We start from the raw sequence: 21,996 nt of genomic DNA, 5'->3' as shown, positions 1-21,996 counted from the left end.
TTTGGCTTCCAGAGCTAAACCCCAAAGCCTCATGCACAAAGCGTGATCCCGGCCAAAGCACACCTTTCCAAGCTGCAAGCTCACTGGGCCTACACCACCACACACTCCGCCTCTGAAGACCAGCAGGAGAGCCTGCCCCCTCACATTCCCTCAACGGTCTTTCAGCAGTGACCTGATATTCACACACGACCCAGCTTAGTGGCAGCCACAGTCGACCCTCAGACAGGAGCCCCTCCAAGTCTGGAGCCCTGAGTGGTGTTTGCATGCATGTCAACAGGGGACGCTGGCCCTCAGCATGTCTATGTTCTCTACATCCTGCAAGACACCCTTTGGCGGTCATTCCTCTGGCAATGGGATCACAACTCTACACAGGTTACCTACTTCTCTCCTCACTGTCCCATACGCCTGAGAGAGGAAATGTTGTGGACCTCAGATTCGATGAGGAGAAGGTAGAGTGTCTCACTCATTTTGTTCAGATTTTCAAAGGAATGCATACAAGGGTGTCATCATCGATCCAAGCACTGCTGAGACGATGCAGAACACAACCGGGAATGCCATGCAAGTCTGCACAGGAGCCATAACCTCGTAGTACTCCAAAACCCTGGGAAATCCACAGCCCTCAGGCCACTCTGCAAGAGCAACAGTCAATCTACTCTTGAAGCCACTGGGCCCGTCTGAGGAAAATCTAATATCCAGTGGCATATCTTAGGGTGGGTGAACGCCTACCTTCCTGAGTCATCCGGGACCATGCTTAGCAACCTGCCCCCACCTCACTTTTCCAGTTCTCAGCACCTCCCGTCATCACACAACGCGAAAGTTTTCTTGCCTTTCCATACGGCCACCCTTGCCCAGCAACTGCACCTCAGAAGTGGACATAAATCACGCAGGCTTCAGAATTGGACCAGGGACAACAGAGAACGTGATACATGTGAATGATTATCTGGGCCTGAGCCTGGACCCTGCTTCCCAAGGACCTCTACCCTTACCGAGAACTCAATGTTTGTATGACAGCACGACTGCAGAAAGTTAGGCACGTACGTTGGCCGGTATATGAGAGGGTCTATGTGTGTGTTCAAGCGTGTGCATGTGTGTGACTGTAACTGCTCACGAGGACGCACTTCTGGGCTTCTTTGTGTTCCTCTGAATCTGCATCTTGGTGTCCGTGTGTCCCTGAGGCCCTCTACAGAGACAACGAACCGTAAAAGCCACAGTTGAACAGAGCACACTGGCTTTGGACACCGCACTCCCTGAACGGAGAAAGACCCCTTCAAGCTTCAAGAGGGGGAAGGCGAATTCTGAAACCCAGGAGCTTTTGAAATAGGCCATGGATTCCTGCTCTCCCACAGCCAAGCCTTCTGACCAAAGCACAAAGACCTAACCAGACTTGCCTCCCGGCCGTGGGTATGACATATACGTGGACCCGGAGATGCTCCCAGCTAGTAGCACATCTGATGTGCACTTGGGGCCACTTCCAGCACTCCCGGAGGCAAGAGAACCTCCGCTGGTCAGGCCGACCCTGACCTGCAGCACGCTACTGGCAAGATGAGGGCCGGCACCACTCAAGGGACTAACGAAATTCGGCCTATATGCCAATTCTCGCCAACTAGGCGAAATCACTTTCCGTGAGACCATGGGATTGCCCACCACAGGAAATGGTGGGCTTCAGCAACCATGACCACGGTTCGGACCCCACAGTCGAAGCTAGGCTACCATCCCTGCCATGTTTTGCCAGCACCCACGCAGCAGTGTTGGCTGCCCTGAACCCCGAGGAAACGCACAAACCCTGGACAGATTCTTCCTCAGTGCCCTCCTCCTGCCCACTGGGCAACTCGACCCTAGTGGAAGCCACAGACATCATGCAAACAGGGGGACACTGTACACCAGGGATTACAGACCGCAAGCATGTCCGCTTTGATGACACTGACCCTACCCCACGGATCCTAGCACTTCTCCACTGCCACAGCGACACTACCGAGAACCTCACAGAGATCAAAGGCACTGTCCCCGCGAACCACAGACAGATTGCCAACGGAAGACCTCTGCCACCCAAGGGGACCTGCCACCCAAGGGGACCTGGAAGCTTCAAAGGGCACAGTGCCTGTCTGCGGCAGCGCACCCGGCATCGCAACAGTGCCCGCGTCGCTGTTCCACCAACACACCGCCCCAGGTAAATCTCTGGCTCTTCGAAAGTCCTGCGTGCCTCACGGGCCGGACGCATCATGCCCTGTGGGAGAAAAACTTTTCGCTTTGCACATTCCCAAACAAGGGAACAAAGTGGCCAAAGGGCATGTTCGCATAACTCACCTATCTTCAAGGAGAGCGGCACAGACGCCTCAGCATGTCTATCTTCTCTACGTCCTGCAAGACACCCTTTGGGCGTCATTCCTCCGGCAATGGGATCACAAATCTACGCAGGTTACCAACCTCGCTCCTCACTGTCCGTACGCCCGAGAGAGGAAACGTGCTGGACCTCAGACTCGATGAGGAGACGGTAGAGGGTTCTCACTCATTTTGTTCAGATTTTCCAAGGAATGCATACAAGGGTGTCATCATCGATCCAAGCACGTGCTGGGACGCAGCAGAACACAACCAGTCATGCCATGCGGGTCTGCAGAGGAGACATGACCTCGTAGTACTCCAAAACCCTGGGGAATCCACAGCCCTCAGGCCACTCTGCAAGAGCAACAGTCAATCTACTCTTGAAGCCACTGGGCCCGTCTGAGGAAAACCTAATATCCAGTGGCACATCTTAGGGTGGGTGAACGCCTACCTTCCTGAGTCATCCGGGACCATGCTTACCAACCTGCCCCCACCTCACTTTTCCAGTTCTCCTGAGCACCTCCAGTCATCACACAACGCGAAAGTCTTCTTGCCTTTCCTGACGGCAACCGCTGCCCAGCAACTGCACCTGAGAAGTGGACATAAATCACGCAGGCTTCAGAATTGGACCGGGGTCCTCAGAGAACGTGATTCATGCGAATGTTTACCGCAGCGTGAGCCCAGACCCTGCTTCCCAAGGACCTCTACCCTTACTGAGGACTCAATGTTTGTCTGACAGCACGACTGCAGAAAGTTAGGCACGTACGTTGGCCGGTATGTGAGAGGGTCTACGTGTGTGTTCACGCGTGAGCACGTGTGTGACCGTAACTGCGCACGAGGACGCGCTTCTGGGCTTCTTTGTGTTCCTCTGAATCTGCATCTTGGTCTCCTTGGGTCCCTGAGGCCCTCTGCACAGACACCGAATCGTAAAAACCACAGTTAATACACAGCACACTGCCTTTGGAAACCGCCCCCCCGAATGGAGAAAGACCCCCTTCAAGCTTCAAGAGGCCGAATGCGAACTCTGAAACGCGGAGGCTGTTGAAAGAGGCCACGGATTCCCGCTCTCCCACAACCAAGACTTCTGACCAAAGCACAATGAGCTAACCAGACTTGCCTCCCGGCCGTGGGTGTGACATATACGTGGACCCGGAGAACCTGCCAGCTACTAGCACATCTGATGTGCGCTTGGGGCCACTTCCAGCACTCCCGGAGGCAAGACAACCTCCGCTGGTCGGGCCGACCCTCACCTGCGGCAGGCTACAGGCAACATGCAGCCCGGCACCACTCGAGGGGTAACGAAATTTGGCCTATGTGCCTATTCTCGCCAACTAGGCCACATCACTTTCTGTGGGCCCACAGGAATGCCCACCACAGGAAATGATGGGCTTCAGCAACCATGACCCAAGTTCAGACCCCACAGCCGAAACTAGGCTACCATCCCTGCCACGTTTCGCCAGCACCCACCCAGCAGGGTTGGCGGCCCTGAACCCTGAGGAAACGCACAAATCCTTGCCAGCCTCGTCCTCCGTGGCCTCCTCCTGCCCACGGGGCAACTCGACCCTATTGGAAGCCACAGACATCGTGCAAACAGGGGGACACTGTACACCTGCGATGACAGATCGCAAGCACGTTCGCTTTGATGACACTGACTCTACCCCACAGATCCTGGCACTTCTCCACTGCCACAGCGACACTACCGAGAACCTCACAGAGATCAAAGGCACTGCCCTCGAGAACCACAGACAGATTGCCAACGGAAGACCTCTGCCACCCAAGGGGACCTGGAAGCTTCAAAGGGCACAGTGCCTGTCTGCGGCAGCGCACCCGGCATCGCAACAGTGCCCGCGTCGCTGTTCCGCCAACACACCGCTCCAGGTAAATCTCTGGCTCTTCGAAAGTCCTGCGTGCCTCCCGGGCCAGACGCATCATGCCCTGTGGGAGAAAAACTTTTCGCTTTGCACATTCCCAAACAAGGGAACAAAGTGGCCAAAGGGCATGTTCGCATAACTCACCTATCTTCAAGGAGAGCGGCACAGACGCCTCAGCATGTCTATCTTCTCTACGTCCTGCAAGACACCCTTTGGGCGTCATTCCTCCGGCAATGGGATCACAAATCTACGCAGGTTACCAACCTCGCTCCTCACTGTCCGTACGCCCGAGAGAGGAAACGTGCTGGACCTCAGACTCGATGAGGAGACGGTAGAGGGTTCTCACTCATTTTGTTCAGATTTTCCAAGGAATGCATACAAGGGTGTCATCATCGATCCAAGCACGTGCTGGGACGCAGCAGAACACAACCAGGCATGCCATGCGGGTCTGCAGAGGATCCATGACCTCATAATATTCCAAAACCCTGGGGAATCCACAGCCCTCAGGCCACTCTGCAAGAGCAACAGTCAAACTACTCTTGAAGCCACTGGGCCCGTCTGAGGAAAACCTAGTATCCAATGGCACATCTTAGGCTGAGTGAACGCCTACCTTCCTGAGTCATCCGGGACCACGCTTAGAAACCTGTCCCCACCTCACTTTTCCAGTTCTCCTTAGCACCTCCAGTCATCACACAAGGCGAAAGTCGTCTTGCTTTACTGTCGGCCACCCTTGCCCAGAAACCGCACCTGAGAAGTGGACATAAATCACGCAGGCTTCAGAATTGGACCCGGGTCCTCTGAGAACGTGATTCATGCGAATGTTTACCTGGGCTTGAGCCCGGACCCTGCTTCCCAAGGACCTCTACCCTTACTGAGAACTCTTGTTTGTCGGACAACACGACTGCAGAAACTTAGGCACGTACGTTGGCCGGTATGTCAGAGGGTCTTAGTGTGGGTTCACACCTGTGCGTGTATATGACTGTAACTGCTCACGAGGACGCGCTTCTGGGCTTCTTTGTGTTCCTCTGAATCCGCATCTTGGTCTCCGTGTGTCCCTGAGGTCCTCCACAGGGACACCGAACCATAAAAGCCACAGTTGATACACAGCGCACTGGCACTGGACACCGCCCTCCCTAAATGGAGAAAGACCCCTTCAAGCTTCAAGAGGCCGAATGCAAACTCTGAAACCCAGGGGCTTTTGAAATAGGCCACGGATTCCCGCTCTCCCACAGCCAAGCCTTCTGACCAAAGCACAAAGACCTAACCAGTCTTGCCTCCCGGCCGTGGGTATGACATATACGTGGACCCAGAGACCCTGCCAGCTAGTAGCACATCTGATGTGCACTTTGGGCCTCTTTGAGCACTCCTGGAGGCAAGAGAACCTCCGCTGGTCGGGACGACCCTGACCTGCAGCACGCTACTGGCAAGATGCGGGCCGGCACCACTCAAGGGACTAACGAAATTCGGCCTATGTGGCAATTCTCGCCAACTAGGCCAAATCACTCTCTGTGGACCCATAGGAATGCCCACCACAAGAAGTGGTGGGCTTCAGCAACCATGACCCAAGTTCAGACCCCACAGCCGAAACTAGGCTACCATCCCTGCCATGTTTCGCCAGCACCCAGCCAGCAGTTTTGGCTGCCCTGAACCCCGAGGAAACGCACAAATCCTTGCCAGCCTCGTCCTCCGTGCCGTCCTCCATGCCCTCCTCCTGCCCACGGGGCAACTCGAACCTATTGGAAGCCACAGACATCATGCAAAGAGGGGGACCCTGTACACCAGGGATGACAGACCGCAAGCATGTCTGCTTTGATGACACTGACCCTACCCCACGGATCCTGGCACTTCTCCACTGCCACAGCGACACTACAGAGAACCTCACACAGATCAAAGGCACTGTCCCCGAGAACCACAGACAGATTGCCAACGGAAGACCTCTGCCACCCAAGGGGACCTGGAAGCTTCAAAGGGCACAGTGCCTGTCTGCGGCAGCGCACCCGGCATCGCAACAGTGCCCGCGTCGCTGTTCCGCCAACACACCGCTCCAGGTAAATCTCTGGCTCTTCGAAAGTCCTGCGTGCCTCCCGGGCCGGACGCATCATGCCCTGTGGGAGAAAAACTTTTCGCTTTGCATATTCACAAACAAGGGAACAATGTGGCCAAAGGGCATATTCGCATAACTCACCTATCCTCAAGGAGAGCGGCACAGACGCCTCAGCATGTCTATCTTCTCTATGTCCTGCAAGACACCCTTTGGGCGTCATTCCTCCAGCAATGGGATCACAACTCTCCGCAGGTTACCTACCTCACCCCATCCTCTTGAACTGCCAAACCCATCCCCTTCATAGGCAGCTGATGCCAACCCACCACGGACAGGACACATCCTTGGGAAGCCGTGGCCAGCGCCTGCACCCCAATAATGACAGCCCATCCCACGACATAACACAGGACATGTCCTCATGATGCCTTACCTTCCTCTCCACGAAACAGCCACCACGCAGGCTTAAATGCACCACTCGGTGCTAACCCCACTCCACGATGGCCCACTTTGTGCCAACACCTGTGCCAGGAGCTGCAATACAGGAGCTGACATGGGCCCTACCTAGGCCTAATCCATCAGCCCTTCCGCCAAAGCCCAACCCCAGTCCACACCCACTCACTACTCCAGCCACACCGGGCACTCAAGAACTTCAAAGAGCCAAACCAAACGACAGAGAGGGCCACAGGCCTGACCTGATGCTCCAGGCCCCAACCAGGGAAGCTTGCTCATTTTGGCTTCCAGAGCTAAACCCCAAAGCCTCATGCACAAAGCGTGATCCCGGCCAAAGCACACCTTTCCAAGCTGCAAGCTCACTGGGCCTACACCACCACACACTCCGCCTCTGAAGACCAGCAGGAGAGCCTGCCCCCTCACATTCCCTCAACGGTCTTTCAGCAGTGACCTGATATTCACACACGACCCAGCTTAGTGGCAGCCACAGTCGACCCTCAGACAGGAGCCCCTCCAAGTCTGGAGCCCTGAGTGGTGTTTGCATGCATGTCAACAGGGGACGCTGGCCCTCAGCATGTCTATGTTCTCTACATCCTGCAAGACACCCTTTGGCGGTCATTCCTCTGGCAATGGGATCACAACTCTACACAGGTTACCTACTTCTCTCCTCACTGTCCCATACGCCTGAGAGAGGAAATGTTGTGGACCTCAGATTCGATGAGGAGAAGGTAGAGTGTCTCACTCATTTTGTTCAGATTTTCAAAGGAATGCATACAAGGGTGTCATCATCGATCCAAGCACTGCTGAGACGATGCAGAACACAACCGGGAATGCCATGCAAGTCTGCACAGGAGCCATAACCTCGTAGTACTCCAAAACCCTGGGAAATCCACAGCCCTCAGGCCACTCTGCAAGAGCAACAGTCAATCTACTCTTGAAGCCACTGGGCCCGTCTGAGGAAAATCTAATATCCAGTGGCATATCTTAGGGTGGGTGAACGCCTACCTTCCTGAGTCATCCGGGACCATGCTTAGCAACCTGCCCCCACCTCACTTTTCCAGTTCTCAGCACCTCCCGTCATCACACAACGCGAAAGTTTTCTTGCCTTTCCATACGGCCACCCTTGCCCAGCAACTGCACCTCAGAAGTGGACATAAATCACGCAGGCTTCAGAATTGGACCAGGGACAACAGAGAACGTGATACATGTGAATGATTATCTGGGCCTGAGCCTGGACCCTGCTTCCCAAGGACCTCTACCCTTACCGAGAACTCAATGTTTGTATGACAGCACGACTGCAGAAAGTTAGGCACGTACGTTGGCCGGTATATGAGAGGGTCTATGTGTGTGTTCAAGCGTGTGCATGTGTGTGACTGTAACTGCTCACGAGGACGCACTTCTGGGCTTCTTTGTGTTCCTCTGAATCTGCATCTTGGTGTCCGTGTGTCCCTGAGGCCCTCTACAGAGACAACGAACCGTAAAAGCCACAGTTGAACAGAGCACACTGGCTTTGGACACCGCACTCCCTGAACGGAGAAAGACCCCTTCAAGCTTCAAGAGGGGGAAGGCGAATTCTGAAACCCAGGAGCTTTTGAAATAGGCCATGGATTCCTGCTCTCCCACAGCCAAGCCTTCTGACCAAAGCACAAAGACCTAACCAGACTTGCCTCCCGGCCGTGGGTATGACATATACGTGGACCCGGAGATGCTCCCAGCTAGTAGCACATCTGATGTGCACTTGGGGCCACTTCCAGCACTCCCGGAGGCAAGAGAACCTCCGCTGGTCAGGCCGACCCTGACCTGCAGCACGCTACTGGCAAGATGAGGGCCGGCACCACTCAAGGGACTAACGAAATTCGGCCTATATGCCAATTCTCGCCAACTAGGCGAAATCACTTTCCGTGAGACCATGGGATTGCCCACCACAGGAAATGGTGGGCTTCAGCAACCATGACCACGGTTCGGACCCCACAGTCGAAGCTAGGCTACCATCCCTGCCATGTTTTGCCAGCACCCACGCAGCAGTGTTGGCTGCCCTGAACCCCGAGGAAACGCACAAACCCTGGACAGATTCTTCCTCAGTGCCCTCCTCCTGCCCACTGGGCAACTCGACCCTAGTGGAAGCCACAGACATCATGCAAACAGGGGGACACTGTACACCAGGGATTACAGACCGCAAGCATGTCCGCTTTGATGACACTGACCCTACCCCACGGATCCTAGCACTTCTCCACTGCCACAGCGACACTACCGAGAACCTCACAGAGATCAAAGGCACTGTCCCCGCGAACCACAGACAGATTGCCAACGGAAGACCTCTGCCACCCAAGGGGACCTGCCACCCAAGGGGACCTGGAAGCTTCAAAGGGCACAGTGCCTGTCTGCGGCAGCGCACCCGGCATCGCAACAGTGCCCGCGTCGCTGTTCCACCAACACACCGCTCCAGGTAAATCTCTGGCTCTTCGAAAGTCCTGCGTGCCTCACGGGCCGGACGCATCATGCCCTGTGGGAGAAAAACTTTTCGCTTTGCACATTCCCAAACAAGGGAACAAAGTGGCCAAAGGGCATGTTCGCATAACTCACCTATCTTCAAGGAGAGCGGCACAGACGCCTCAGCATGTCTATCTTCTCTACGTCCTGCAAGACACCCTTTGGGCGTCATTCCTCCGGCAATGGGATCACAAATCTACGCAGGTTACCAACCTCGCTCCTCACTGTCCGTACGCCCGAGAGAGGAAACGTGCTGGACCTCAGACTCGATGAGGAGACGGTAGAGGGTTCTCACTCATTTTGTTCAGATTTTCCAAGGAATGCATACAAGGGTGTCATCATCGATCCAAGCACGTGCTGGGACGCAGCAGAACACAACCAGTCATGCCATGCGGGTCTGCAGAGGAGACATGACCTCGTAGTACTCCAAAACCCTGGGGAATCCACAGCCCTCAGGCCACTCTGCAAGAGCAACAGTCAATCTACTCTTGAAGCCACTGGGCCCGTCTGAGGAAAACCTAATATCCAGTGGCACATCTTAGGGTGGGTGAACGCCTACCTTCCTGAGTCATCCGGGACCATGCTTACCAACCTGCCCCCACCTCACTTTTCCAGTTCTCCTGAGCACCTCCAGTCATCACACAACGCGAAAGTCTTCTTGCCTTTCCTGACGGCAACCGCTGCCCAGCAACTGCACCTGAGAAGTGGACATAAATCACGCAGGCTTCAGAATTGGACCGGGGTCCTCAGAGAACGTGATTCATGCGAATGTTTACCGCAGCGTGAGCCCAGACCCTGCTTCCCAAGGACCTCTACCCTTACTGAGGACTCAATGTTTGTCTGACAGCACGACTGCAGAAAGTTAGGCACGTACGTTGGCCGGTATGTGAGAGGGTCTACGTGTGTGTTCACGCGTGAGCACGTGTGTGACCGTAACTGCGCACGAGGACGCGCTTCTGGGCTTCTTTGTGTTCCTCTGAATCTGCATCTTGGTCTCCTTGGGTCCCTGAGGCCCTCTGCACAGACACCGAATCGTAAAAACCACAGTTAATACACAGCACACTGCCTTTGGAAACCGCCCCCCCGAATGGAGAAAGACCCCCTTCAAGCTTCAAGAGGCCGAATGCGAACTCTGAAACGCGGAGGCTGTTGAAAGAGGCCACGGATTCCCGCTCTCCCACAACCAAGACTTCTGACCAAAGCACAATGAGCTAACCAGACTTGCCTCCCGGCCGTGGGTGTGACATATACGTGGACCCGGAGAACCTGCCAGCTACTAGCACATCTGATGTGCGCTTGGGGCCACTTCCAGCACTCCCGGAGGCAAGACAACCTCCGCTGGTCGGGCCGACCCTCACCTGCGGCAGGCTACAGGCAACATGCAGCCCGGCACCACTCGAGGGGTAACGAAATTTGGCCTATGTGCCTATTCTCGCCAACTAGGCCACATCACTTTCTGTGGGCCCACAGGAATGCCCACCACAGGAAATGATGGGCTTCAGCAACCATGACCCAAGTTCAGACCCCACAGCCGAAACTAGGCTACCATCCCTGCCACGTTTCGCCAGCACCCACCCAGCAGGGTTGGCGGCCCTGAACCCTGAGGAAACGCACAAATCCTTGCCAGCCTCGTCCTCCGTGGCCTCCTCCTGCCCACGGGGCAACTCGACCCTATTGGAAGCCACAGACATCGTGCAAACAGGGGGACACTGTACACCTGCGATGACAGATCGCAAGCACGTTCGCTTTGATGACACTGACTCTACCCCACGGATCCTGGCACTTCTCCACTGCCACAGCGACACTACCGAGAACCTCACAGAGATCAAAGGCACTGCCCTCGAGAACCACAGACAGATTGCCAACGGAAGACCTCTGCCACCCAAGGGGACCTGGAAGCTTCAAAGGGCACAGTGCCTGTCTGCGGCAGCGCACCCGGCATCGCAACAGTGCCCGCGTCGCTGTTCCGCCAACACACCGCTCCAGGTAAATCTCTGGCTCTTCGAAAGTCCTGCGTGCCTCCCGGGCCAGACGCATCATGCCCTGTGGGAGAAAAACTTTTCGCTTTGCACATTCCCAAACAAGGGAACAAAGTGGCCAAAGGGCATGTTCGCATAACTCACCTATCTTCAAGGAGAGCGGCACAGACGCCTCAGCATGTCTATCTTCTCTACGTCCTGCAAGACACCCTTTGGGCGTCATTCCTCCGGCAATGGGATCACAAATCTACGCAGGTTACCAACCTCGCTCCTCACTGTCCGTACGCCCGAGAGAGGAAACGTGCTGGACCTCAGACTCGATGAGGAGACGGTAGAGGGTTCTCACTCATTTTGTTCAGATTTTCCAAGGAATGCATACAAGGGTGTCATCATCGATCCAAGCACGTGCTGGGACGCAGCAGAACACAACCAGGCATGCCATGCGGGTCTGCAGAGGATCCATGACCTCATAATATTCCAAAACCCTGGGGAATCCACAGCCCTCAGGCCACTCTGCAAGAGCAACAGTCAAACTACTCTTGAAGCCACTGGGCCCGTCTGAGGAAAACCTAGTATCCAATGGCACATCTTAGGCTGAGTGAACGCCTACCTTCCTGAGTCATCCGGGACCACGCTTAGAAACCTGTCCCCACCTCACTTTTCCAGTTCTCCTTAGCACCTCCAGTCATCACACAAGGCGAAAGTCGTCTTGCTTTACTGTCGGCCACCCTTGCCCAGAAACCGCACCTGAGAAGTGGACATAAATCACGCAGGCTTCAGAATTGGACCCGGGTCCTCTGAGAACGTGATTCATGCGAATGTTTACCTGGGCTTGAGCCCGGACCCTGCTTCTCAAGGACCTCTACCCTTACTGAGAACTCTTGTTTGTCGGACAACACGACTGCAGAAACTTAGGCACGTACGTTGGCCGGTATGTCAGAGGGTCTATGTGTGTGTTCACACCTGTGCGTGTATATGACTGTAACTGCTCACGAGGACGCGCTTCTTGGCTTCTTTGTGTTCCTCTGAATCCGCATCTTGGTCTCCGTGTGTCCCTGAGGTCCTCCACAGGGACACCGAACCGTAAAAGCCACAGTTGATACGCAGCGCACTGGCACTGGACACCGCCCTCCCTAAATGGAGAAAGACCCCTTCAAGCTTCAAGAGGCCGAATGCAAACTCTGAAACCCAGGGGCTTTTGAAATAGGCCACGGATTCCCGCTCTCCCACAGCCAAGCCTTCTGACCAAAGCACAAAGACCTAACCAGTCTTGCCTCCCGGCCGTGGGTATGACATATACGTGGACCCAGAGACCCTGCCAGCTAGTAGCACATCTGATGTGCACTTTGGGCCTCTTTGAGCACTCCTGGAGGCAAGAGAACCTCCGCTGGTCGGGACGACCCTGACCTGCAGCACGCTACTGGCAAGATGCGGGCCGGCACCACTCAAGGGACTAACGAAATTCGGCCTATGTGGCAATTCTCGCCAACTAGGCCAAATCACTCTCTGTGGACCCATAGGAATGCCCACCACAAGAAGTGGTGGGCTTCAGCAACCATGACCCAAGTTCAGACCCCACAGCCGAAACTAGGCTACCATCCCTGCCATGTTTCGCCAGCACCCAGCCAGCAGTTTTGGCTGCCCTGAACCCCGAGGAAACGCACAAATCCTTGCCAGCCTCGTCCTCCGTGCCGTCCTCCATGCCCTCCTCCTGCCCACGGGGCAACTCGAACCTATTGGAAGCCACAGACATCATGCAAAGAGGGGGACCCTGTACACCAGGGATGACAGACCGCAAGCATGTCTGCTTTGATGACACTGACCCTACCCCACGGATCCTGGCACTTCTCCACTGCCACAGCGACACTACAGAGAACCTCACACAGATCAAAGGCACTGTCCCCGAGAACCACAGACAGATTGCCAACGGAAGACCTCTGCCACCCAAGGGGACCTGGAAGCTTCAAAGGGCACAGTGCCTGTCTGCGGCAGCGCACCCGGCATCGCAACAGTGCCCGCGTCGCTGTTCCGCCAACACACCGCTCCAGGTAAATCTCTGGCTCTTCGAAAGTCCTGCGTGCCTCCCGGGCCGGACGCATCATGCCCTGTGGGAGAAAAACTTTTCGCTTTGCATATTCACAAACAAGGGAACAATGTGGCCAAAGGGCATATTCGCATAACTCACCTATCCTCAAGGAGAGCGGCACAGACGCCTCAGCATGTCTATCTTCTCTATGTCCTGCAAGACACCCTTTGGGCGTCATTCCTCCAGCAATGGGATCACAACTCTCCGCAGGTTACCTACCTCACCCCATCCTCTTGAACTGCCAAACCCATCCCCTTCATAGGCAGCTGATGCCAACCCACCACGGACAGGACACATCCTTGGGAAGCCGTGGCCAGCGCCTGCACCCCAATAATGACAGCCCATCCCACGACATAACACAGGACATGTCCTCATGATGCCTTACCTTCCTCTCCACGAAACAGCCACCACGCAGGCTTAAATGCACCACTCGGTGCTAACCCCACTCCACGATGGCCCACTTTGTGCCAACACCTGTGCCAGGAGCTGCAATACAGGAGCTGACATGGGCCCTACCTAGGCCTAATCCATCAGCCCTTCCGCCAAAGCCCAACCCCAGTCCACACCCACTCACTACTCCAGCCACACCGGGCACTCAAGAACTTCAAAGAGCCAAACCAAACGACAGAGAGGGCCACAGGCCTGACCTGATGCTCCAGGCCCCAACCAGGGAAGCTTGCTCATTTTGGCTTCCAGAGCTAAACCCCAAAGCCTCATGCACAAAGCGTGATCCCGGCCAAAGCACACCTTTCCAAGCTGCAAGCTCACTGGGCCTACACCACCACACACTCCGCCTCTGAAGACCAGCAGGAGAGCCTGCCCCCTCACATTCCCTCAACGGTCTTTCAGCAGTGACCTGATATTCACACACGACCCAGCTTAGTGGCAGCCACAGTCGACCCTCAGACAGGAGCCCCTCCAAGTCTGGAGCCCTGAGTGGTGTTTGCATGCATGTCAACAGGGGACGCTGGCCCTCAGCATGTCTATGTTCTCTACATCCTGCAAGACACCCTTTGGCGGTCATTCCTCTGGCAATGGGATCACAACTCTACACAGGTTACCTACTTCTCTCCTCACTGTCCCATACGCCTGAGAGAGGAAATGTTGTGGACCTCAGATTCGATGAGGAGAAGGTAGAGTGTCTCACTCATTTTGTTCAGATTTTCAAAGGAATGCATACAAGGGTGTCATCATCGATCCAAGCACTGCTGAGACGATGCAGAACACAACCGGGAATGCCATGCAAGTCTGCACAGGAGCCATAACCTCGTAGTACTCCAAAACCCTGGGAAATCCACAGCCCTCAGGCCACTCTGCAAGGGCAACAGTCAATCTACTCTTGAAGCCACTGGGCCCGTCTGAGGAAAATCTAATATCCAGTGGCATATCTTAGGGTGGGTGAACGCCTACCTTCCTGAGTCATCCGGGACCATGCTTAGCAACCTGCCCCCACCTCACTTTTCCAGTTCTCAGCACCTCCCGTCATCACACAACGCGAAAGTTTTCTTGCCTTTCCATACGGCCACCCTTGCCCAGCAACTGCACCTCAGAAGTGGACATAAATCACGCAGGCTTCAGAATTGGACCAGGGACAACAGAGAACGTGATACATGTGAATGATTATCTGGGCCTGAGCCTGGACCCTGCTTCCCAAGGACCTCTACCCTTACCGAGAACTCAATGTTTGTATGACAGCACGACTGCAGAAAGTTAGGCACGTACGTTGGCCGGTATATGAGAGGGTCTATGTGTGTGTTCAAGCGTGTGCATGTGTGTGACTGTAACTGCTCACGAGGACGCACTTCTGGGCTTCTTTGTGTTCCTCTGAATCTGCATCTTGGTGTCCGTGTGTCCCTGAGGCCCTCTACAGAGACAACGAACCGTAAAAGCCACAGTTGAACAGAGCACACTGGCTTTGGACACCGCACTCCCTGAACGGAGAAAGACCCCTTCAAGCTTCAAGAGGGGGAAGGCGAATTCTGAAACCCAGGAGCTTTTGAAACAGGCCATGGATTCCTGCTCTCCCACAGCCAAGCCTTCTGACCAAAGCACAAAGACCTAACCAGACTTGCCTCCCGGCCGTGGGTATGACATATACGTGGACCCGGAGATGCTCCCAGCTAGTAGCACATCTGATGTGCACTTGGGGCCACTTCCAGCACTCCCGGAGGCAAGAGAACCTCCGCTGGTCAGGCCGACCCTGACCTGCAGCACGCTACTGGCAAGATGAGGGCCGGCACCACTCAAGGGACTAACGAAATTCGGCCTATATGCCAATTCTCGCCAACTAGGCGAAATCACTTTCCGTGAGACCATGGGATTGCCCACCACAGGAAATGGTGGGCTTCAGCAACCATGACCACGGTTCGGACCCCACAGTCGAAGCTAGGCTACCATCCCTGCCATGTTTTGCCAGCACCCACGCAGCAGTGTTGGCTGCCCTGAACCCCGAGGAAACGCACAAACCCTGGACAGATTCTTCCTCAGTGCCCTCCTCCTGCCCACTGGGCAACTCGACCCTAGTGGAAGCCACAGACATCATGCAAACAGGGGGACACTGTACACCAGGGATTACAGACCGCAAGCATGTCCGCTTTGATGACACTGACCCTACCCCACGGATCCTAGCACTTCTCCACTGCCACAGCGACACTACCGAGAACCTCACAGAGATCAAAGGCACTGTCCCCGCGAACCACAGACAGATTGCCAACGGAAGACCTCTGCCACCCAAGGGGACCTGCCACCCAAGGGGACCTGGAAGCTTCAAAGGGCACAGTGCCTGTCTGCGGCAGCGCACCCGGCATCGCAACAGTGCCCGCGTCGCTGTTCCACCAACACACCGCTCCAGGTAAATCTCTGGCTCTTCGAAAGTCCTGCGTGCCTCACGGGCCGGACGCATCATGCCCTGTGGGAGAAAAACTTTTCGCTTTGCACATTCCCAAACAAGGGAACAAAGTGGCCAAAGGGCATGTTCGCATAACTCACCTATCTTCAAGGAGAGCGGCACAGACGCCTCAGCATGTCTATCTTCTCTACGTCCTGCAAGACACCCTTTGGGCGTCATTCCTCCGGCAATGGGATCACAAATCTACGCAGGTTACCAACCTCGCTCCTCACTGTCCGTACGCCCGAGAGAGGAAACGTGCTGGACCTCAGACTCGATGAGGAGACGGTAGAGGGTTCTCACTCATTTTGTTCAGATTTTCCAAGGAATGCATACAAGGGTGTCATCATCGATCCAAGCACGTGCTGGGACGCAGCAGAACACAACCAGTCATGCCATGCGGGTCTGCAGAGGAGACATGACCTCGTAGTACTCCAAAACCCTGGGGAATCCACAGCCCTCAGGCCACTCTGCAAGAGCAACAGTCAATCTACTCTTGAAGCCACTGGGCCCGTCTGAGGAAAACCTAATATCCAGTGGCACATCTTAGGGTGGGTGAACGCCTACCTTCCTGAGTCATCCGGGACCATGCTTACCAACCTGCCCCCACCTCACTTTTCCAGTTCTCCTGAGCACCTCCAGTCATCACACAACGCGAAAGTCTTCTTGCCTTTCCTGACGGCAACCGCTGCCCAGCAACTGCACCTGAGAAGTGGACATAAATCACGCAGGCTTCAGAATTGGACCGGGGTCCTCAGAGAACGTGATTCATGCGAATGTTTACCGCAGCGTGAGCCCAGACCCTGCTTCCCAAGGACCTCTACCCTTACTGAGGACTCAATGTTTGTCTGACAGCACGACTGCAGAAAGTTAGGCACGTACGTTGGCCGGTATGTGAGAGGGTCTACGTGTGTGTTCACGCGTGAGCACGTGTGTGACCGTAACTGCGCACGAGGACGCGCTTCTGGGCTTCTTTGTGTTCCTCTGAATCTGCATCTTGGTCTCCTTGGGTCCCTGAGGCCCTCTGCACAGACACCGAATCGTAAAAACCACAGTTAATACACAGCACACTGCCTTTGGAAACCGCCCCCCCGAATGGAGAAAGACCCCCTTCAAGCTTCAAGAGGCCGAATGCGAACTCTGAAACGCGGAGGCTGTTGAAAGAGGCCACGGATTCCCGCTCTCCCACAACCAAGACTTCTGACCAAAGCACAATGAGCTAACCAGACTTGCCTCCCGGCCGTGGGTGTGACATATACGTGGACCCGGAGAACCTGCCAGCTACTAGCACATCTGATGTGCGCTTGGGGCCACTTCCAGCACTCCCGGAGGCAAGACAACCTCCGCTGGTCGGGCCGACCCTCACCTGCGGCAGGCTACAGGCAACATGCAGCCCGGCACCACTCGAGGGGTAACGAAATTTGGCCTATGTGCCTATTCTCGCCAACTAGGCCACATCACTTTCTGTGGGCCCACAGGAATGCCCACCACAGGAAATGATGGGCTTCAGCAACCATGACCCAAGTTCAGACCCCACAGCCGAAACTAGGCTACCATCCCTGCCACGTTTCGCCAGCACCCACCCAGCAGGGTTGGCGGCCCTGAACCCTGAGGAAACGCACAAATCCTTGCCAGCCTCGTCCTCCGTGGCCTCCTCCTGCCCACGGGGCAACTCGACCCTATTGGAAGCCACAGACATCGTGCAAACAGGGGGACACTGTACACCTGCGATGACAGATCGCAAGCACGTTCGCTTTGATGACACTGACTCTACCCCACGGATCCTGGCACTTCTCCACTGCCACAGCGACACTACCGAGAACCTCACAGAGATCAAAGGCACTGCCCTCGAGAACCACAGACAGATTGCCAACGGAAGACCTCTGCCACCCAAGGGGACCTGGAAGCTTCAAAGGGCACAGTGCCTGTCTGCGGCAGCGCACCCGGCATCGCAACAGTGCCCGCGTCGCTGTTCCGCCAACACACCGCTCCAGGTAAATCTCTGGCTCTTCGAAAGTCCTGCGTGCCTCCCGGGCCAGACGCATCATGCCCTGTGGGAGAAAAACTTTTCGCTTTGCACATTCCCAAACAAGGGAACAAAGTGGCCAAAGGGCATGTTCGCATAACTCACCTATCTTCAAGGAGAGCGGCACAGACGCCTCAGCATGTCTATCTTCTCTACGTCCTGCAAGACACCCTTTGGGCGTCATTCCTCCGGCAATGGGATCACAAATCTACGCAGGTTACCAACCTCGCTCCTCACTGTCCGTACGCCCGAGAGAGGAAACGTGCTGGACCTCAGACTCGATGAGGAGACGGTAGAGGGTTCTCACTCATTTTGTTCAGATTTTCCAAGGAATGCATACAAGGGTGTCATCATCGATCCAAGCACGTGCTGGGACGCAGCAGAACACAACCAGGCATGCCATGCGGGTCTGCAGAGGATCCATGACCTCATAATATTCCAAAACCCTGGGGAATCCACAGCCCTCAGGCCACTCTGCAAGAGCAACAGTCAAACTACTCTTGAAGCCACTGGGCCCGTCTGAGGAAAACCTAGTATCCAATGGCACATCTTAGGCTGAGTGAACGCCTACCTTCCTGAGTCATCCGGGACCACGCTTAGAAACCTGTCCCCACCTCACTTTTCCAGTTCTCCTTAGCACCTCCAGTCATCACACAAGGCGAAAGTCGTCTTGCTTTACTGTCGGCCACCCTTGCCCAGAAACCGCACCTGAGAAGTGGACATAAATCACGCAGGCTTCAGAATTGGACCCGGGTCCTCTGAGAACGTGATTCATGCGAATGTTTACCTGGGCTTGAGCCCGGACCCTGCTTCTCAAGGACCTCTACCCTTACTGAGAACTCTTGTTTGTCGGACAACACGACTGCAGAAACTTAGGCACGTACGTTGGCCGGTATGTCAGAGGGTCTATGTGTGTGTTCACACCTGTGCGTGTATATGACTGTAACTGCTCACGAGGACGCGCTTCTTGGCTTCTTTGTGTTCCTCTGAATCCGCATCTTGGTCTCCGTGTGTCCCTGAGGTCCTCCACAGGGACACCGAACCGTAAAAGCCACAGTTGATACGCAGCGCACTGGCACTGGACACCGCCCTCCCTAAATGGAGAAAGACCCCTTCAAGCTTCAAGAGGCCGAATGCAAACTCTGAAACCCAGGGGCTTTTGAAATAGGCCACGGATTCCCGCTCTCCCACAGCCAAGCCTTCTGACCAAAGCACAAAGACCTAACCAGTCTTGCCTCCCGGCCGTGGGTATGACATATACGTGGACCCAGAGACCCTGCCAGCTAGTAGCACATCTGATGTGCACTTTGGGCCTCTTTGAGCACTCCTGGAGGCAAGAGAACCTCCGCTGGTCGGGACGACCCTGACCTGCAGCACGCTACTGGCAAGATGCGGGCCGGCACCACTCAAGGGACTAACGAAATTCGGCCTATGTGGCAATTCTCGCCAACTAGGCCAAATCACTCTCTGTGGACCCATAGGAATGCCCACCACAAGAAGTGGTGGGCTTCAGCAACCATGACCCAAGTTCAGACCCCACAGCCGAAACTAGGCTACCATCCCTGCCATGTTTCGCCAGCACCCAGCCAGCAGTTTTGGCTGCCCTGAACCCCGAGGAAACGCACAAATCCTTGCCAGCCTCGTCCTCCGTGCCGTCCTCCATGCCCTCCTCCTGCCCACGGGGCAACTCGAACCTATTGGAAGCCACAGACATCATGCAAAGAGGGGGACCCTGTACACCAGGGATGACAGACCGCAAGCATGTCTGCTTTGATGACACTGACCCTACCCCACGGATCCTGGCACTTCTCCACTGCCACAGCGACACTACAGAGAACCTCACACAGATCAAAGGCACTGTCCCCGAGAACCACAGACAGATTGCCAACGGAAGACCTCTGCCACCCAAGGGGACCTGGAAGCTTCAAAGGGCACAGTGCCTGTCTGCGGCAGCGCACCCGGCATCGCAACAGTGCCCGCGTCGCTGTTCCGCCAACACACCGCTCCAGGTAAATCTCTGGCTCTTCGAAAGTCCTGCGTGCCTCCCGGGCCGGACGCATCATGCCCTGTGGGAGAAAAACTTTTCGCTTTGCATATTCACAAACAAGGGAACAATGTGGCCAAAGGGCATATTCGCATAACTCACCTATCCTCAAGGAGAGCGGCACAGACGCCTCAGCATGTCTATCTTCTCTATGTCCTGCAAGACACCCTTTGGGCGTCATTCCTCCAGCAATGGGATCACAACTCTCCGCAGGTTACCTACCTCACCCCATCCTCTTGAACTGCCAAACCCATCCCCTTCATAGGCAGCTGATGCCAACCCACCACGGACAGGACACATCCTTGGGAAGCCGTGGCCAGCGCCTGCACCCCAATAATGACAGCCCATCCCACGACATAACACAGGACATGTCCTCATGATGCCTTACCTTCCTCTCCACGAAACAGCCACCACGCAGGCTTAAATGCACCACTCGGTGCTAACCCCACTCCACGATGGCCCACTTTGTGCCAACACCTGTGCCAGGAGCTGCAATACAGGAGCTGACATGGGCCCTACCTAGGCCTAATCCATCAGCCCTTCCGCCAAAGCCCAACCCCAGTCCACACCCACTCACTACTCCAGCCACACCGGGCACTCAAGAACTTCAAAGAGCCAAACCAAACGACAGAGAGGGCCACAGGCCTGACCTGATGCTCCAGGCCCCAACCAGGGAAGCTTGCTCATTTTGGCTTCCAGAGCTAAACCCCAAAGCCTCATGCACAAAGCGTGATCCCGGCCAAAGCACACCTTTCCAAGCTGCAAGCTCACTGGGCCTACACCACCACACACTCCGCCTCTGAAGACCAGCAGGAGAGCCTGCCCCCTCACATTCCCTCAACGGTCTTTCAGCAGTGACCTGATATTCACACACGACCCAGCTTAGTGGCAGCCACAGTCGACCCTCAGACAGGAGCCCCTCCAAGTCTGGAGCCCTGAGTGGTGTTTGCATGCATGTCAACAGGGGACGCTGGCCCTCAGCATGTCTATGTTCTCTACATCCTGCAAGACACCCTTTGGCGGTCATTCCTCTGGCAATGGGATCACAACTCTACACAGGTTACCTACTTCTCTCCTCACTGTCCCATACGCCTGAGAGAGGAAATGTTGTGGACCTCAGATTCGATGAGGAGAAGGTAGAGTGTCTCACTCATTTTGTTCAGATTTTCAAAGGAATGCATACAAGGGTGTCATCATCGATCCAAGCACTGCTGAGACGATGCAGAACACAACCGGGAATGCCATGCAAGTCTGCACAGGAGCCATAACCTCGTAGTACTCCAAAACCCTGGGAAATCCACAGCCCTCAGGCCACTCTGCAAGGGCAACAGTCAATCTACTCTTGAAGCCACTGGGCCCGTCTGAGGAAAATCTAATATCCAGTGGCATATCTTAGGGTGGGTGAACGCCTACCTTCCTGAGTCATCCGGGACCATGCTTAGCAACCTGCCCCCACCTCACTTTTCCAGTTCTCAGCACCTCCCGTCATCACACAACGCGAAAGTTTTCTTGCCTTTCCATACGGCCACCCTTGCCCAGCAACTGCACCTCAGAAGTGGACATAAATCACGCAGGCTTCAGAATTGGACCAGGGACAACAGAGAACGTGATACATGTGAATGATTATCTGGGCCTGAGCCTGGACCCTGCTTCCCAAGGACCTCTACCCTTACCGAGAACTCAATGTTTGTATGACAGCACGACTGCAGAAAGTTAGGCACGTACGTTGGCCGGTATATGAGAGGGTCTATGTGTGTGTTCAAGCGTGTGCATGTGTGTGACTGTAACTGCTCACGAGGACGC

The 21,996-nt window shown here is 55.3% G+C and overlaps 10 non-coding genes across 10 annotated transcripts; all 10 read right to left on the bottom strand.

Annotated features, from left to right (window-relative positions):
* Nucleotides 1-424: 424 nt before the first annotated feature.
* LOC132505738 (small nucleolar RNA SNORD116) lies at nucleotides 425-516 on the bottom strand. The gene has a single exon (XR_009535512.1). It is a non-coding gene; the product is annotated as a small nucleolar RNA SNORD116 (small nucleolar RNA).
* A 1,950-nt stretch (nucleotides 517-2,466) lies between these two features.
* On the bottom strand, nucleotides 2,467-2,559 carry LOC132505103 (small nucleolar RNA SNORD116). Its single transcript, XR_009535240.1, has one exon. It is a non-coding gene; the product is annotated as a small nucleolar RNA SNORD116 (small nucleolar RNA).
* A 1,937-nt stretch (nucleotides 2,560-4,496) lies between these two features.
* Nucleotides 4,497-4,589, bottom strand: LOC132505092 (small nucleolar RNA SNORD116). The gene has a single exon (XR_009535239.1). It is a non-coding gene; the product is annotated as a small nucleolar RNA SNORD116 (small nucleolar RNA).
* Nucleotides 4,590-7,384: 2,795 nt separating this feature from the next.
* Nucleotides 7,385-7,476, bottom strand: LOC132505726 (small nucleolar RNA SNORD116). The gene has a single exon (XR_009535506.1). It is a non-coding gene; the product is annotated as a small nucleolar RNA SNORD116 (small nucleolar RNA).
* Nucleotides 7,477-9,426: 1,950 nt separating this feature from the next.
* Nucleotides 9,427-9,519, bottom strand: LOC132505088 (small nucleolar RNA SNORD116). Its single transcript, XR_009535238.1, has one exon. It is a non-coding gene; the product is annotated as a small nucleolar RNA SNORD116 (small nucleolar RNA).
* Nucleotides 9,520-11,456: 1,937 nt separating this feature from the next.
* Nucleotides 11,457-11,549, bottom strand: LOC132505084 (small nucleolar RNA SNORD116). Its single transcript, XR_009535237.1, has one exon. It is a non-coding gene; the product is annotated as a small nucleolar RNA SNORD116 (small nucleolar RNA).
* A 2,795-nt stretch (nucleotides 11,550-14,344) lies between these two features.
* On the bottom strand, nucleotides 14,345-14,436 carry LOC132505721 (small nucleolar RNA SNORD116). Its single transcript, XR_009535504.1, has one exon. It is a non-coding gene; the product is annotated as a small nucleolar RNA SNORD116 (small nucleolar RNA).
* Nucleotides 14,437-16,386: 1,950 nt separating this feature from the next.
* LOC132505078 (small nucleolar RNA SNORD116) lies at nucleotides 16,387-16,479 on the bottom strand. Its single transcript, XR_009535236.1, has one exon. It is a non-coding gene; the product is annotated as a small nucleolar RNA SNORD116 (small nucleolar RNA).
* A 1,937-nt stretch (nucleotides 16,480-18,416) lies between these two features.
* LOC132505070 (small nucleolar RNA SNORD116) lies at nucleotides 18,417-18,509 on the bottom strand. The gene has a single exon (XR_009535230.1). It is a non-coding gene; the product is annotated as a small nucleolar RNA SNORD116 (small nucleolar RNA).
* Nucleotides 18,510-21,304: 2,795 nt separating this feature from the next.
* On the bottom strand, nucleotides 21,305-21,396 carry LOC132505717 (small nucleolar RNA SNORD116). The gene has a single exon (XR_009535503.1). It is a non-coding gene; the product is annotated as a small nucleolar RNA SNORD116 (small nucleolar RNA).
* Nucleotides 21,397-21,996: the final 600 nt, after the last annotated feature.

This window comes from Lagenorhynchus albirostris, chromosome 1 (assembly GCF_949774975.1).
Source record: "Lagenorhynchus albirostris chromosome 1, mLagAlb1.1, whole genome shotgun sequence".
In the NCBI taxonomy this organism is placed as follows: Eukaryota; Metazoa; Chordata; class Mammalia; order Artiodactyla; family Delphinidae; genus Lagenorhynchus; species Lagenorhynchus albirostris.
Note: the sequence above shows the minus strand (reverse complement) of the source record. Positions and strands in the feature narration are given on the sequence as shown.